Source organism: Ambystoma mexicanum, chromosome 5q, assembly GCF_040938575.1.
Source record: "Ambystoma mexicanum isolate Mex_15411 chromosome 5q, UKY_AmexF1_1, whole genome shotgun sequence".
Lineage (NCBI taxonomy): Eukaryota > Metazoa > Chordata > Amphibia > Caudata > Ambystomatidae > Ambystoma > Ambystoma mexicanum.
In genome coordinates, this window is record NC_090933.1 from 1,273,328,724 (window position 1) to 1,273,344,144 (window position 15,421).

General features: G+C 45.8%; 2 protein-coding genes across 5 annotated transcripts in view; one reads left to right on the forward strand and one right to left on the reverse strand.

Moving 5' to 3' along the window:
* The window catches only part of VPS28 (VPS28 subunit of ESCRT-I), an 86,887-nt gene extending 77,381 nt beyond the window's left edge, over positions 1 to 9,506 (reverse strand). Inside the window, exon 1 of the mRNA XM_069621819.1 lies at positions 9,371 to 9,506. The gene's annotated coding sequence lies outside the window, so the exon portion shown is untranslated. The remainder of the gene's footprint in view (positions 1 to 9,370) is intronic.
* A 134-nt stretch (positions 9,507 to 9,640) lies between these two features.
* RECQL4 (RecQ like helicase 4) overlaps positions 9,641 to 15,421 on the forward strand; it is a 409,056-nt gene continuing 403,275 nt past the window's right edge. For 3 of the 4 annotated variants that reach the window (XR_011278686.1, XR_011278685.1, XM_069621817.1), the window contains exon 1: positions 9,730 to 9,811. The gene's annotated coding sequence lies outside the window, so the exon portion shown is untranslated. Of the gene's footprint in view, positions 9,812 to 15,421 lie in introns of all 4 variants that reach the window. The other variant, XM_069621818.1, reaches the window with a different exon arrangement.

Below are 15,421 nucleotides of genomic sequence, written 5' to 3' on the forward strand. Positions count from 1 at the left end.
TCAGTATATGTGATCTGTTTTCTTTGAAGTTGTACTTCTTTGGTTGGAAGAATGTTTAACCTACATCGCATCAACAGATCCTCAAATATGGAGGTGGGTCATTGACTGCCTTCCGCTCCCAGATAATATTGTAGCATAGTTTGTTCGCTTGTTTTAACATACTCGTTTCATCCCAGTCGTTTTCTTGCCTTGTCTGGGTGTGTTCTTAATATCTCTCCTTTGATCTTATAGTGCAGTAGAATCTCCTGACATTTCGTTTTCCACAATTGGAGATTTAGGTCTTGCTTCCCCCACCATTGCTGTTGCTAGAATCTCAAGTGTACATTTCCTATAGAAAGAAATTGTTTTCCGCAGGACTATAGATCTTATTGACTGGAGTCCGAGTTCATGCCTTATTGTTGAAATGGACAGGCAGTTAGGGAGTCTTAGGATTTTCCGCCAAAAGAAGGCTTTGACTATGTCCCAAGTTTCCCATCGCAAGTTTAGCAGACACTCTGCTCCATAAGTCAGCAGCACTGCCACTACTTTCTGCTTGAAAAAGGTTAATACTGGCATCATTGAGTATGCCCCATATCTTCGATGGAGAGCTCGACCTTGATTGTTTTTAGTTTTTCTCTGATTAGAGTGTATTGACCTTGTTTGTTTACATTTTTGTTTATTCTTGTTTCTAGGTAGATTGTTGAGTCTATGACGTCCAGTTTTTGGTTTTCAATTGACCATACGAAGTTCTTTTTTTTTTTTTATTGGCGTCCTCTAGCTGACTTCATTATTAAGATAACTGATTTATTTATGTTAATCTGCATTTGATTTCTATCCAGGTAACTCTTGAACTCCCCGATACGTCGCTCAAGCCCTATAGCCGCCTGGTCAATGAAGACCATGTCGTCCGCGTACAAGATCCAGGACAGCTCCGCCCCTTCAATTGTAGGTGGAAAGGCTCTGATCTTTCTCTGCGACTCAACCATATCCGCCAGGTATAGTATGAACAGGAAAGGCGCCAAAGCACAACCTTATTTAATTCCTTTGAATGTCGGGATCTTTTCGGTAGTGGCCCCTCCTTTCGAAGTTATAATTTGAATGGAGGGATCGGTATACAGTTCTTGAATGGCTTCCATGAGGTCTACTGGGCAGTTCCGTTTCTTCCATTTTTCCCAGAGAAGTTCTCTGCTGACTCCGTCAAAGGCTTGCTCTAGGTCGATAAAGCCCAGGTAGATGGTTGTTTTTGTCTCTAGGGCTCAGAGCTTTAATACATTCAAAATGAAGAAATTCAAGGAAGTGTCGACTCCACATACAAAAGCCGTTTGCTGTTTATTCAAGAAGCCCTCCTTTATGGCCCATTTTTTTTAAGTCCCTTAAAGGGACATAGGAGAACATTTTTCCAATGGAGTCGAAAAGAGCTATAGGTCTATAGATCTTGGGTCTCCACAATCCTCTTTTTTGTATATTGGGACAATCATGACAATGGGATGGTTTGGGTCTTCTTTATTTGATTGAAGAGCTGCAGAATGAAGTTGGCCCAGGCTTCCCCATTTTCTTTGAGCATTTGATTTGATATGCCATCCGGACCGGCCGCTCTTTAAGAGCTTAACTTTATTCTCCTCAGAATGTCATCATAATCACATTCTATGTGCCATGGTGTTTTTCTCCTTGGGTGCGTGATCATTTCTATAGTTGATGTTTGCTGGAACAGGGTAGAATAGTGCTTAACCCATAGGTCTTTTGAGACTTGGGAGACGGTTGAAAGTCGTCGCCTTTATTAATGATCGCCCAAAGGCTGCGCACATTTGCCGTTTGAATTGCGGCTAGCATCTTCTCGGCATCACATTGAGCTCTCCAGGCCATCGATGAAATTAGCCAGTTTTTGTAAGATTGTTTGCACTTCTGGATTAGTTCTTTATTAGGCATAGAGTTTTTTCTTCGGCTTCTTAATTCTGTGTGGTAGGTCTTTTGTCTGGTCACGCGAGTTTCCTTGTGATAAATCGATTTTTGTTTCCATCACATTGTAGTACGTACTGCTCTAGTAGCCATTTGTATTCTACTTCTTTTGAACTTCTTTTTACCTGGCTATTGAACCCATCCACTAATTTAGCGATTGCCTGAATTTTTATTCTGAGCCGGTTTCTTCCCCATGAGACTTTTAGTACGGGGAGGGCATGATTTAATTCACCACCAGAGCCCCAATTGAATTCAATCTCTAATAGAGCGTGGTCGCTAGACTTCTGTTCCTTCACGCTGAATCCACCTTTGCGTGTTTCCAGCTACGAAACAGTAATCTAGGACCGCGCTACTTGTGTTGTTTGACCACGTGATTGTTCCCTCGAGGTCTCCTTTTGTCCGCCCATTTAAGATTTTCATCTCGTATTTCCATTTCTTCTGACCATCGTTTTTCGTTTCCTTCCAGCTGCTGGTTTGGTTTTAGTTTTCCAGTTGCATCAAGCAGCTTTAGATTCAAGTCTCTGCAATGATAATTAATAGATTTTTTTTCTTCTATCATGGATTCATCTATCGCTTCCATGATATCTGATAGATAGGTTTCATTTTCACACTATGTTTGGCTCCAATAGGTGTTAATTAAGAGGAGGCTGATGTTGTGAGATTTGAGCCTTTTCTTGATCTTTAGAATCTGGACGTACGGATTTGGGGTGCGATGACTCAGTACTTGGAGTTCACTCTCGCCTTTTAATAGCGTCAGGAGGCCAGCACGGCGTCTGCCCAGCCGCCCTTTCTTTGCCGGGTTGATTTACACATCATAGCCCTCACATAAGGGAATCGATCTTATCCAAGATTCCTGTAGGCAAATTATTTCATATTTTCCCAAAAAAGCACTGTCTCCAGAGTAAGGATGGTTGAAGCCCTTGGTGTTCCATGAGGCCAGTAGGGGTTTTCCCCTTACTGCCTCAATGTTAGCCTATTGTTTCTTTTTTTCCCGGTTTTAATTTGTGCACTCCACTACCTTGCGTTAGGGCCTTAGAGTTGGAGTTATCCACCGTAAATTTCAATTTTGCTATTATGCTATTGGCAAGAGGCCTGAGACCAACCCTCGATCTTTTTGCATCCACTGTGTTTCTTTCTCACCCTCTCGGTCTCTGGAAGCCCTTCAGCCTTTCTTTCAGCACTTCTCGTTCTGTCTGGTTATGATTTTTAGTCGACAGGGTTGTCCTGCCCAGTTTACTTTACTGGGCCTCTCTCCCCGTAATTTCATGTATAATCCTTTCTTCCCCGTTCCTTTCCTGGTGCCTGATTTTAGTATGATCTCTTATTGGATTTTTATGGTGTTTTCTTTGGTGTTCTACGTGCCACAATTCTGATCTTAATTTGTGGCTTTCATATGTTGAACAGCTCCGATTTTCCTTTCTGCGGCTAACTTCAGCTCCTTCCACGTCTGTTAGTCTGAAACCGTCATCTGCCAGCTTTCCCTTGGATCGTAGCATTATATCTTTTGTTCTTTGTGATTGCAGGTGAATTATTATCACATCTGGTTGGCCTCTTTTCGTCTGGAAATTCGACTATCAAGATGTCATCCACTGAGATCTTTCTAAGTGATGCAAGTTGTGTTAGGATAGTCATCATATTTTTCCTATTGAGGATGATCTTCTTTGAATCTTTTGCAACTCTCTCCAACTTGAGTTTATATGGTCTATGTGTACCTTTTTTCTCACCCACATACTCCATCTTGTCTTCTTCTGCCCTTTCCTTTTTCTCGTTGTTTTGCTGGCTCGACTTATTTCACGAGATCCTTCCTCAAGCTGGTTCCACTGATTGGGGTCTTTTTTTGTCTCTCTTCTAAGCATTTCCAAAATGTATGTCTTTTACGTTCTATTTCCTTTTTTCGTTTCCCCGGTACAAGATAGTTTTCTGAATTCCTGATGCCTTTTTTTCTCCCCTCTCGGCTGTTTTCATCTCCTTTAATCTTTTTTCCCGGTTCGTAATGGTGCAGCTGGTTATCGAACGCTTGCCAGTCTGACTGGCTGATGTTTTGTTATTGTTAGTCCTCCTTATTTTCTTCTATCAGTTCTATTAAATCACTCGAGTATCCATCTGACTCCTCCTCACTTCAATTTCAATGGAGACTGGACTCTTGGAGATTTCGTTTTTGCTAGACAAATTGCAAATCTTCATTTCCAGCCTTGGCTCTTTGCTGGGTGGCTTTGCTCTTCCCTTGCCGGTATTTTTATGTTTCTCAAGAAGGATCTTGAGCCACATTCCTTCCGTTTAGTGGTTTGATTTTTAGGCTTCTTTTGCAGTTTGTCTTACAACTCTTTGGATACCACCTTCAAGGTAGTTCCTGTTGAGTTCTTAGTCTCATTTTGTACTTTGCGAAAAATTGTGCAACTTGACTTATCGCTTTTATCATGGCTCGCTTTCTGCAGGGCCTTTTGAGGGGTCATTGGGTGGACTTTCTTTTCCGTCTTGCTTTACTTTGGTTTTATCGAGACCCCTTCCTAGTCTCATAGGTCCTCATCTATCTTGTCTCGGATTTATTTTTCCTACTGTGACCGAACTTGGAGCTTTCCGTTCTTCCTTTTGTCTCAATCTTCTCGAAGTTCCTCAATCAGAGGGCATTTTAGGGTATTTTGTTGACAGTTGGTACAGATCCACTTGTGTTCTTCTAGCACTGCCTCCATCAAGAGTTGTTTACATTGGCATCACGGCATGCTAAATCATTTAGGCGATCTTGCCACTTAAATAATTGTCTGCTTCCTTATCCATATTCAGCTCTAATCGTTTTAATGCTCCTTCAATTTCAGTTATCTGATCCTTTGTTTTATAATTTACTGAAAGAGTAATTTGCAAGGATTCGTTGATATTCTCATAGAGCTTGAGAAAAGGATCCATTGTAATGTTTGCGGCCGCCATTACCACATTCTGCATGTGCACAAGGTTGTCCGTTCTCCCCTTGCTGCACAACTCTCTTATTTTTTCAAAGGAGTATTCATCCATCCTTACTTCCAATTTCTTTCTTTGTCCCTGATTTGTAGTAATAGATTTGTTCATAGGGGGACCTTTTTCCATTTGTCCGTACCAACTTTGAATTTCCCATTCAAAATTGTCTTCTCCGTCAAGCGCAGCTATTTTTTCTTTGATAAAAGGACAATCTTCTCCTTTTTTCTGAAGTAATTTTACCAGTAAGTTTTGATGTCCTGAACGAGTTTTTCTGCCAAGGCAGAGTTACTGTGTTTTTCTTTACCTGTGGTCTTCCATTCCTTTGGGACCTTGACATTTGGATAACATATCATAGTCCCCGACTCATTTTCAGTCCTTGTGGTCCAGAATGTCTCCGCTGTCTAGGAGTTTCTTGGCATTTTCGTTTTAATTAAGGCCGAAGTTTCAGGTGGTGTATCCATATCTCCCCAAAAGGCCTAAACCTGCCAGGTCATTAACTCCGATTTCTCCTGTTCGCCTTTCATAAGCCTCCTTTCTAGAATGCTGGCTCCTCTGCTGTTTAGTTTCTTTAAAAGTGGAGGTTGATAAGCTACCTACGCCTGGTATTTTCTGAGGGTTTGTATGGAGGTTTGGTGTATGTATGATCGCACTGGCATTTGGTTAGACATTAGCTCTGCTCTCTTCTAATGAGCTAGCAGTGATTTTCTCCCTTTGAGATACCAACTCGAGATTTGATATATATATGCCTGAGGTGGGGACTTTTCTCCCACATGTGTCGCGGATACTGGAGTTGTAATGGGCGTAGCATTATCACTATCCAACAGGTCTATTGTCGGCCCTAGTGCATCTGGGCTCATCATGGGAGGGGGAGCAGCGTGATCCTGTTGTAGAGGTCTAATAGTCTCTGGATTCTGTGTCTCCTCCCCTCTCCAGCTTAGATTAAGATTTTCCTTGTGCGACAAATCTGTTATATCTAAGAGAGCTACGTCAGGCATCTCAGCCGTGATCTTACTACCCTCCTGTTCCATGTCAATAGCCTGCCACTGCGGTGGCAGGGGGGGCCCCCCGTCTGGCTCCCTTGGGGATTTTAAGCCCCTTGCTGGCGTTTTGGATGTGTCGCCAATGCCCAGTTCCCTAAAGGTTACCTCCGGAGGCAAAGACTGTATGGGCAATTACACACCATCGCCCACTATGGGGGCTTCCATGTTCTTGTTAGTTCTTTCGGGTGTGTCCCCAGATTCAGCACACTCTTTCAATGCCTGGCCCTTCTCAGGTGACCTAGGTGGAGTAGGTGTATTCATTGGTCCTTGAAAGGGGGGTTGAGTTTGAGCAGCCTCTAAAGTCTCCAGATGGAGTTTCTCTTTAGTGAATGGTAATCGTGATTGCTTTAGAGGCGGCAAAAGTTTACTTTTCGGGGGTCTAGAGGGTGATGCAGGAACCAGAAGGGCAGGGTGGGAGGCTAGCCTCTGTCTTTCCTGCATCCGCATTTTCACCACCGCTTCACCCCCTGAGTCCATAGTTTCGCTCGTCAAGCGGCCCATTCACACGCGTCGTGCAGCTCCTCTAAAGACCAAGAGTGTCTGTAATTTAAGGTGGAATGTTTTATTACTGTTTCGTTTGGGTGTCAAGACCAGGAAGCCAGCAAACAGCCAGGTGAGTTTTTGCTCGCCCTTGTCATGCTCAGCTTTTCGCAGCAAGGGCGGCTGGGGGCTACTTTTGTCCTTCACTTCCTGAAAGAGGCATGGCTTCGGCCCGCTACGCTCACGGATCGCCGAAGAAAAAAAAAAGCAGGAAAACAAAAGACAGGCTGTCTTTGTGCAGCAAACGACAAACAGCCAGGTGAGTTTTTGCTCGCCCTTGTCACGCTCAGGCTTTTCCGAAATCTTATCTGGAGCACTGCTGACAGCTAAAAGTCCCTGCTGCATGAGTGCAATGCAGCTTTAACCTGCAAATCCTCAAAATGGTTAAAGCAACCTAACACTACATAACTCCATACACAAACCAGCACACGTTTATCATTATACAAAGTAATGAGAAAACATGCTATAAGTCCATGCTGTCTCCTTGCAGCTAGAAGGATGTAAATCCTCCAAGTATGGTTAAACTAATACATCACGTTTTATCCTTAATCCACAAGTAACAAACATTCAATCAACACGTTCACCCATACGCCTAGCACTACATGCATTGCAGTTTGTGTACTACGAACAGCAATGCATGTAGTTAGCCACCACTCCTTAAACCTGTATGTGTAAAATAAAGTCTGACGTACTACCGCGCTACCGCGTTAGTCGCGGTAGACTTTATTTTACACATGCAGAATTAAGGAGTGACCAACCTTGGTTAGTGTGCTAAAATTGCACACCATTCCTATGTGGTTGCATTGTTTTTATGTGTTTTTTGTCCAGTTTGTTGCTTTTCTGTCATTATTCTGCCTTTTGAATGTTTTTGGACTAACGCTGATGTACAACTCTAAAGGAATCCTAAACACTGATGAGGGTTCCAGCTCGAATGTCACCAACACCCAAACCATCCTGGTGACATCACCACACGCCGGGACACCTCAGCAGGGAGTGGAGCCAACCGTTGCAACGGCTGTAAGTGCCAACATGCCCCTGGCACCAAACTCCAAGCTTTATCTGCTCCATAAAACGGCCTCACAAGTTCACAGGAGCCACCCTGGAGTGCACCAGTTCCAGCTTCCCCAAACTCACAAGCAGGTAGGTGTGCCGTGTGCCCCCTCGCCTGACAATTAAAAGCAGATCTGCAACAATCTGTCGCCATAGCTCCCCTCTGTATATTTAAGAGACGATTTGTAAAGAGGGACGCTCTCGAGCCTCACAGACCAAGGCAGCAGTTCTCACCCCCGTTCTCTTCGCTCCGGGGAAAGGGAACACTCATAACTCTCTAGGTATCTGGCAGTGCTGCCCCAGGGATCACTCAAGGATCTCTCTCTCTCCTTTCCCTGTCCTTCTTTTGGGAAGTCACTCTCATTCTCCCAATGTTCAGCGACAGCACACTTCTCTCCATCTTGGAGTGAAGGGGCAATCTCACTCTCCTTCCCCTGACACTATCTCCTCGCTCTGGGTGGTGGGATACATCTCATTGGGGGGCAGTGGGCCTCCCGCCCATCTGTAACATTCTCCTGTACTCTGCACTCTGTGCAGCAGTCACTTCTTAGTCTCCATGAACAGGTACTTGATAAAACTGTCCTCTTCTGGGGTCCACATCGAGGCGAACTCGTCGCCAGTGAAATAATGTCATCCAAGGTAAATCAGGTTACATACAGGAAACCAGGTAATGGAGATCAGAAACAAGATCTTCAAGAGAGCCCACTGGCTCCCACCACCGAGGCTGCATATCTCCAACTGCCTCAGGTGGAATCACACACACAAACCCAAACATTGCATACACTCACACTACATCACTCTACACGTGCAGGGAAGGGAGGTCAGATATAACGCAACACTCCCACTTAGTGAGCGCAGCTTTGTTCTGCAGGGATCAAAATTGGGATTTGTTGACCAGGAGCAAAAAGCAGCTCCTAGGTATTGGGCATCACCCGTTGGGCAGGGGCTACCTCTGGAGAACCAGGAGTCAGCCCATACCATGGCACGCAGCAAATGTAACATGAGCTCAAGAAGCAAACTTCAACTTACTGTACATTTTCATATTATAAAAGGTTTTAAATGTACCTTAAACATGTCCTTTATTCTCCTGTAAACACATTCCCAAAACTACACAGTTAATATCAAAAAGCTATGTGTGTTGGCACCACTTGCCCGAGCAGTCAACTGTAGCTCCTTGTACCTGTTAGTTGCAAGCAAACCAGGTTCCCCTTGACTATAACCAGGAGCTAAATAGTTCCCAGCTCCTGCTAAATTCAAACCCTGTTCTGTGCCTTCCAGTTTGAAAAATGCAGTCGAAAAACCATGAGAAGATGTTCTTATTTAGGCAGTCTTTAAGAACAAGCATTGGCAAAGCCCATAGACATAATGAAAAAGTCTGTACACCATATTTCTAATGTTATATGTCTTAAACTACAACTTGCAAACCTTTCTGAAAGTGTTAAAGTAAAACGACTATATAAGGCTCATGTTCTAATTACGTTAATGCATACATACGTAAACTGCAAAAAAAACCGCAAAAGCACGATATTACCTTTGCCAATGCTTGTTTAATCTAAGGTGTGGTGAGGGCAGAGTTGAAGTCACTTAACGGAGCTGTAAAACGTGCGCGCACCGCAGGCGTAGAAACCCCCTCCAACTCCCCGGAGTCCCCACCATCGTCAGCCTGGCCGCCCCTACTGCGCTGTCCCAATCTTGAGGCGCCCTTCTGTTCTTCCGCCTATGAATAAACGGAGCCCCTCTTCCTACATTTTCATGAAGTTCCCTGCCACCTGTACGGATGTTTTCCGCAATGCGCTCCGAAGCCTTTTGCACATTCCCGAGACACTACAGATGCCCCTTCGGTTCACAACACTGACCTGTTCACTCAGCTGCCATCACCGCCACTTCCTGGTCCTCTGCGGATGACGTCACTGTTCACAATGACAGGGGATGCGCGGCGAGCGCACGATCTGCGCATGCGCACGGTAGTGGTTAGCCACCGTCCGAGAAATTCTCTTTTGGGTATTAATAGACCATTGATACTTTACCCATCTGGCGTGACTATCTCCAACACTTAGGCGAGCGACTTTTAACGATACGGAGCGAGTTTGTCTAGAGGGAAGGCCTTGAGTTGGCGGAGATAGGTAGTCGATTTGAATGGCTGACGGACTTGTCTGTTTTCTATGTCCACCGTAATCAAAGCCAATCAAGGTCTCCGGAGGCTGTGATTGGAGGAGGCTGCCTTGTTTGTTTCCTGGCGGCAGGATCTGAGCGCTGGATAAAGTGAGTGAAAGCGGCGCGTGCAGTACTTCTGACAGGTGGGGCGCTGTCTGGGGGGGCGGGAGGAAGGGTGGGCGCCGCGTACCAGTGGCACAGTGTGTGCCATCAACTGGACGCCTTTATTAGGCATCGTGCTCTTTCCTGACTTGTGGGGTTCGGTTTATACTTTACTGCTGAGGTCGCAGGTGGCCTTTTGACTGGGAGGATCAGAGCGACCCTCCAGTCTCGCTATTCCCCCTCATAGTACTTCCTTTGAGCTACTTATCACAGGAACAATGTTCCAACTTTTCCTTGTCCCGAGCATTTTCCATCTGGCAGTATAAATACCTTCCATATCCCCCAATCAGCACTCTCTCACCCCACGTCCCCAAAGTACATGTTGTCCCACTAATGACCTTTTCAGGAGTACCAAGCTTTGACACGGAAGGGCTCTCAAAAGAGAGCCCCGGCCCTATAAAATGACTACTACAATTACAATAATCGGGCATGTGGCTGCAGAGACCCTGGTACTTTAAGTGTGTCCTTTGGCCACTTGCACTTCAAGCTTGTCGATGTGCTAGAATTTTTAGTGTTTTACAGAGGTATTCGAGACTGCCATTTGGCAGCTGTTATCTTCTTACTCTGCCTTCCCACATTATATGCTATGATGTCATGAACGTTCTGAGTATGGCATGATGCGTGTGAGTGACCTGCTGAGTTTTCCTAGAATAATAGCTGAAAAGGATGCGTCTCTTCCAATGTCTCGCAATGGAACTCCCACTGCATCCATCTGGCCATTTTGCAGTGCTCTTGTTGGTATGGTATGGTATTTATTTGTAAAGCACATGTTACAGGCTCATCCTGCTCCTTCCGACCCCATTACCAGTGCTCATCCGGCACCCCCAAGAATCTCAGCCATACCAACCACTTGGTACTCAGACAAAAATAATACACGAGACCAGAAGTGTGGTGAAAAGCGCTGTAATGGTAACACACGCCAGTGCTTGCAGTGCTTGGGAGGGCTGCATTCGGCTCTGCCCCTCCCAAGCCTGGCTCATTCTTATGTACAATGGAGCAGCTAAATCTTTTTTCTCCACCCACTAACAGCATGTATCATAACACATATGTTAATGTTAAAGGATATTTGTATGGCGCGCCATCACCATCGGAGTGGTCCCTTGGCGCTCTGGCGGCTCTGATAAAAAGGGAAGGTGGGGTGAGTTAGTGGGAATAAGCTGGAAAAGTGCAAGAGAGCAGTGATGTACTGTTGGCGGCCTCAGCCCGGTGGGTCCTTTGGCTGGGCTTGGGGTGTTTTACGGTCGGTAGTCACCATGTGCTGTTGTGCAAGTCTGTGTGGTCTGTTTTGTTGTTGCAGTGTAGTGAAGTTTGTGCGGATAGGTGTTGTAGGCTTGTGGTTGTGTTTGGTTAGAGTTTGAGAGGTGTATGCAGAGGGGTGAAATTGTTAGTGGATTGGTTAATTAGCATTGCTGCCCGGAAGTGAGGCGCTGAATTTCCGTATTCTCTGCGGGGGGTGGGGGTGTCTCTGTCCTGATTGGGCCGTCCGATACTCACTGTCCCTTTTAATACATGGCATCCACTCGCATTCATAACCTTACCCAAGTTCGGCCTCGGCCACCTATGTCACACCTGTCTGTATGCGGGGCAGGCAGGTGTTTGTGCGTCCCTTCAAATTCAGCCCACAGAGCATTCCCAATCCAGTCGGTGCATGGCATTGACTAGCCAAGGGTCCTCCATCCATATGTGGCGGGGGGGTTGGCATTCACCATCTTATTCCTTTGTTTATGCAGGCTATCGCTCCCAGCCCCTTTGAAACGTGGCACACGCCTACAGGTCATTTCGCTGAGCGGGGAGAAAGAAGGTACATTTCGTTACTGGCCGGCAGTTTCTTTGAGGCAGCCTTGGGACTTGAGCCAGCAGCATCATCACTGTGTACTTCACAGGCAGAGCTGTTATCATGGCCAGCACTTTGAGGCCTCAAACCATTCCACAGATCAGCTGTGCTTGGCGACATCGCTTGGCACGGATGTTCAGATGTTAGGGCAGTGTCTTAGGCCAGTCCGTTTGTATCTGATGAATCTCAAAGAAACCAAAAGAAAGTGCAGAATCAGACATGTAACATGTGCCCACTTTTTTCTTCTGTTTTCATTTTATCTATGATTCGCTGACCAAAGCCTTGCACTGCTTCTACATAAAGCATACTGCAATAAAACTATTCTAATATATACAAAATCAATAAGGAAGCAAACAAATAAATAAAAAAACATTATCAAACTAAGACAACTTATTTGTCTTGACTCATATAAATCCATTCATTCACTGTACCGTATTGCATAAACGCCCACACCTATTAGCATCAGCCATAACCTAGCATGCTTCTAAAACAACTAAAGCAGTCATAACTGTATGTCCCTCCCTTTCTAGCTCTGAGCATCCCTGTCACTCATACATTCAGTAACACTCTGTCATGTTTGTTTGCACTGTCAAAGTCAATGTTTCTCTTACTTTCCACTATATAATCAGCCTCTAGTACCTCCCAGTCCGTAGGTGCACATGCCATCAGTGTCAGCAACAACTTGTCAGTGCTTGTCATATTTCTCCCAAGTAGCATCTTGCATGGAGAATATCTGGTCGCAGACCACTCTCTCAGTAGTCCATGGAGAACAAATGACAGACACTCTTCCCACTGTGTGCCTCCATCTGTTGGAACTTATCCTTCTTTATCTCCTCTTTGTTTTTTCTTCCAATGAGCTACACAAATATCCATGTGCTCCTGCCAGCATTCTTTTGCCATGGGCCACCAGGCCATCTCTGTCGGGCACTGAAATGCATTGTTTTGCCCTTACTGCATTGATATGTTGCATCATTTGTTCATCCTCCCCTTTCCAAATGGCCAGGAGCCGCTCACATTTCCTTTGACCCTACTTCTCGCTCTTCTGTAGGATAATCTTCACCACTTCAAGCTGTGGGGCTCACCATAACATGACACTCCTTATCTTCCATGGATGCCATTAGCTGTGGCTCATTGTCGGGTGTCATGAGCCACTCTTGCTCAGATGCAGTTATCTTCTTTCTTCACAGAGCCAACACCACTGATTGTAATTCAACATACCATGCTCTTCCCTACCCCCAAACACTATTGAGCTATGCTGATACTGACCACCTTCTTTGTATGTGGGCCTGTCAATGTCCTTCTCTGTTGCACATGCCCCGAAAACGTTCTGTTGTGATTTGACAATATGACATGTATCCGCCTGAAACTCCACCTTCCACTGGCATTTTGTTCACTGCCCTGTCTAAGGTGCACACTGCACAGTTACCCATCCTCCCGAAATCCAGTTTATTTCTTGCCCCTTTGTCCGGGCATGTCTCCCCCCATGCTGTGAGCACCACATTTGCCAAATCTGTCATTGCATCTCTTTTTTCCAAAATGTTCTCCCTCCTCTCAGTTGCACACTGTTGCCTCCTCCGGTACCCAGCCAGCCGTGTCTCCCCCCTCCCCTTTCTCGGAAATACATAGAGCCACCCCACAGCGTTCTGCGTCGTCCACCCCAACCCACACAGGCACTGGTGTTAGCACCTCACAATCCTTTCTCTCTGTGTGTTCTCCCTCCTCCCACTTCTTGCACTCCTTCACTGGCACTGCTTTTCTCACTCTCAGCCATGCCTCATCAGCTGCATTCAGAATGTATGCCCACCCCTGGGTGGATCTTAACTTTTCCTCCACATTCCCTCACACCACCCTCATTATCTCATCTGGCAACAGCCGCCATATTGTGGCCCTCACGAAAATGTGTGTATGTGAGGGTTTCTGATAACTCTCTACCTTCATCCCTTTTGTGATATCTTTGTGCTTTGCTTGTAATTCAGCACAATCTCCCCCTGTCCCTTCCCTGTGGTACCCTTTGTAACTGCTGTTCCCAGACAACCCCCACCTCGTTCCTTTGTACAGACTGGGGGACCACATCCCATTGTCCACCATGCTCTTCAACCTTTCCAGGACAGCCCTTGACTCCACCCTCTTGCCTGGTCAGTGGACGGGCATCTGCCTATTTATAACTGAAAATGTTCCACTTTAACTCAAGCTTCCGACCTCACACTCCTACCCTCTGCCCTTTGACCCTACACCCTCTCTCCACGACAGGTGCTCTGACTGTATCACAGGTGCCTAAGAATGCTCTGACCCAATTGCAGTCCTGTAGTTGCCCTTGCAACCCTGCACTGTATCACTACAGCACTCTGAGGCACTATCTCCGTATTATTCCTAGTGACCCAGAAGACTCCAAATTCCACTAGTAAACGCGCAACAGGTACAGCGAAAAACACTTTTTTCACGTACCCATTGTATTGCTGTAATCTCCAGTCATACACTTCAGGAAGGGGAGCTCCCGGGGATTGCACCATTTGTTACAGGCTCGTCCTGCTCCCTCCGATGCCAGTGTTCATCCAGCACCACCACTCCTCTCAGGCATTCTAGGCACTCGGACACAAATAATACACAAGACCAGAAGTGGGGTGAAAAGCGCTGTAATGCTAACACACACCAGTGCTTTGGAGGACTGCATTCGGCTCTGTCCCTCCCAAACCTGTCTCATCCTTATGTACAATAGAGCAGCTAAATCTTATTCTCCACCCATTAACAGCAACATATCATAACAAACAGGTAATTTCGCTGAACAGGGGGAAAGAAGGTACATTTCGTAACTGGCAGGCAGTTTCTGCGAGGCAGCCTCTAGCAGCATTGGGACTTGAGCCAGCAGCATCATAACTGTGTACTTCTCAGGCGGAGCTGTTATTATGCCCGGCACTCTGAGGCCTCAAAGCATTCCACCGATCGGCTGTGCTCGGCGACAACTTGGCACAGATGTTCAGATTAGGCCAGTGTCTTAGGCCAGTCCGTTTGTATCCAATGAATCTCAAAGAAACCAAAAGAAAGTGCAGAATCAGAAATGTAACATGTAACCGCGCCTATACATAAAGCAAGTGTTTCAAAGCGCTCAAGGATGGAGGGAACAAGGGGAAATAAAACAGTCATTCAGAGCCCTTGAATTTCTGAACAATACAAATCTGCACGGGCAGAGTGGCTGCATTGAACAAGTGCATATAATACAATTAATGGTGTAGATAACAGCAAATAGGTGTGATGACGAATCTGCAGTTTTTGCAAGTGCATTGAGGCACCACCACAATGCAAGGAGGGGAGACAAGGGAAAAACAGATAGACAATCTTCAAGGCATGGTGCATTCAGATCGTGCAAGTGCGCAGACAGGTGCAGAAGAGGGGAGGGGGGACAAGTGCGAGGGTTGTAGGGGACCAAGTGCGCCCAGTCAGACAGTAGCTGGGGTAAGTGCTGAGAAATGCCACTCTCATGCGTCATTGACCAAGTACAGTAACAATGAGGCAAGTGCAAGACCCGGAGGCAAGTGCGAGAGGGCTGGCAAGGGTGCCGCGTACTCTGAGGTACACCAGGCGGCCAGTCAGCAGGCTGCGCAGAAAAGGAGGAATACAGCAGAGAGAAAGGTAAGCTGGGTAGAGGGAGGGTGAAGGAACAGGAGAAGAGGAATGTCTTAAAGAGTTTCCGGGAGTTAAGGCGATCAATCTTGTGATCCTCTTTAATAATACTAGAATGCACTGTAGTGAATAACCAATT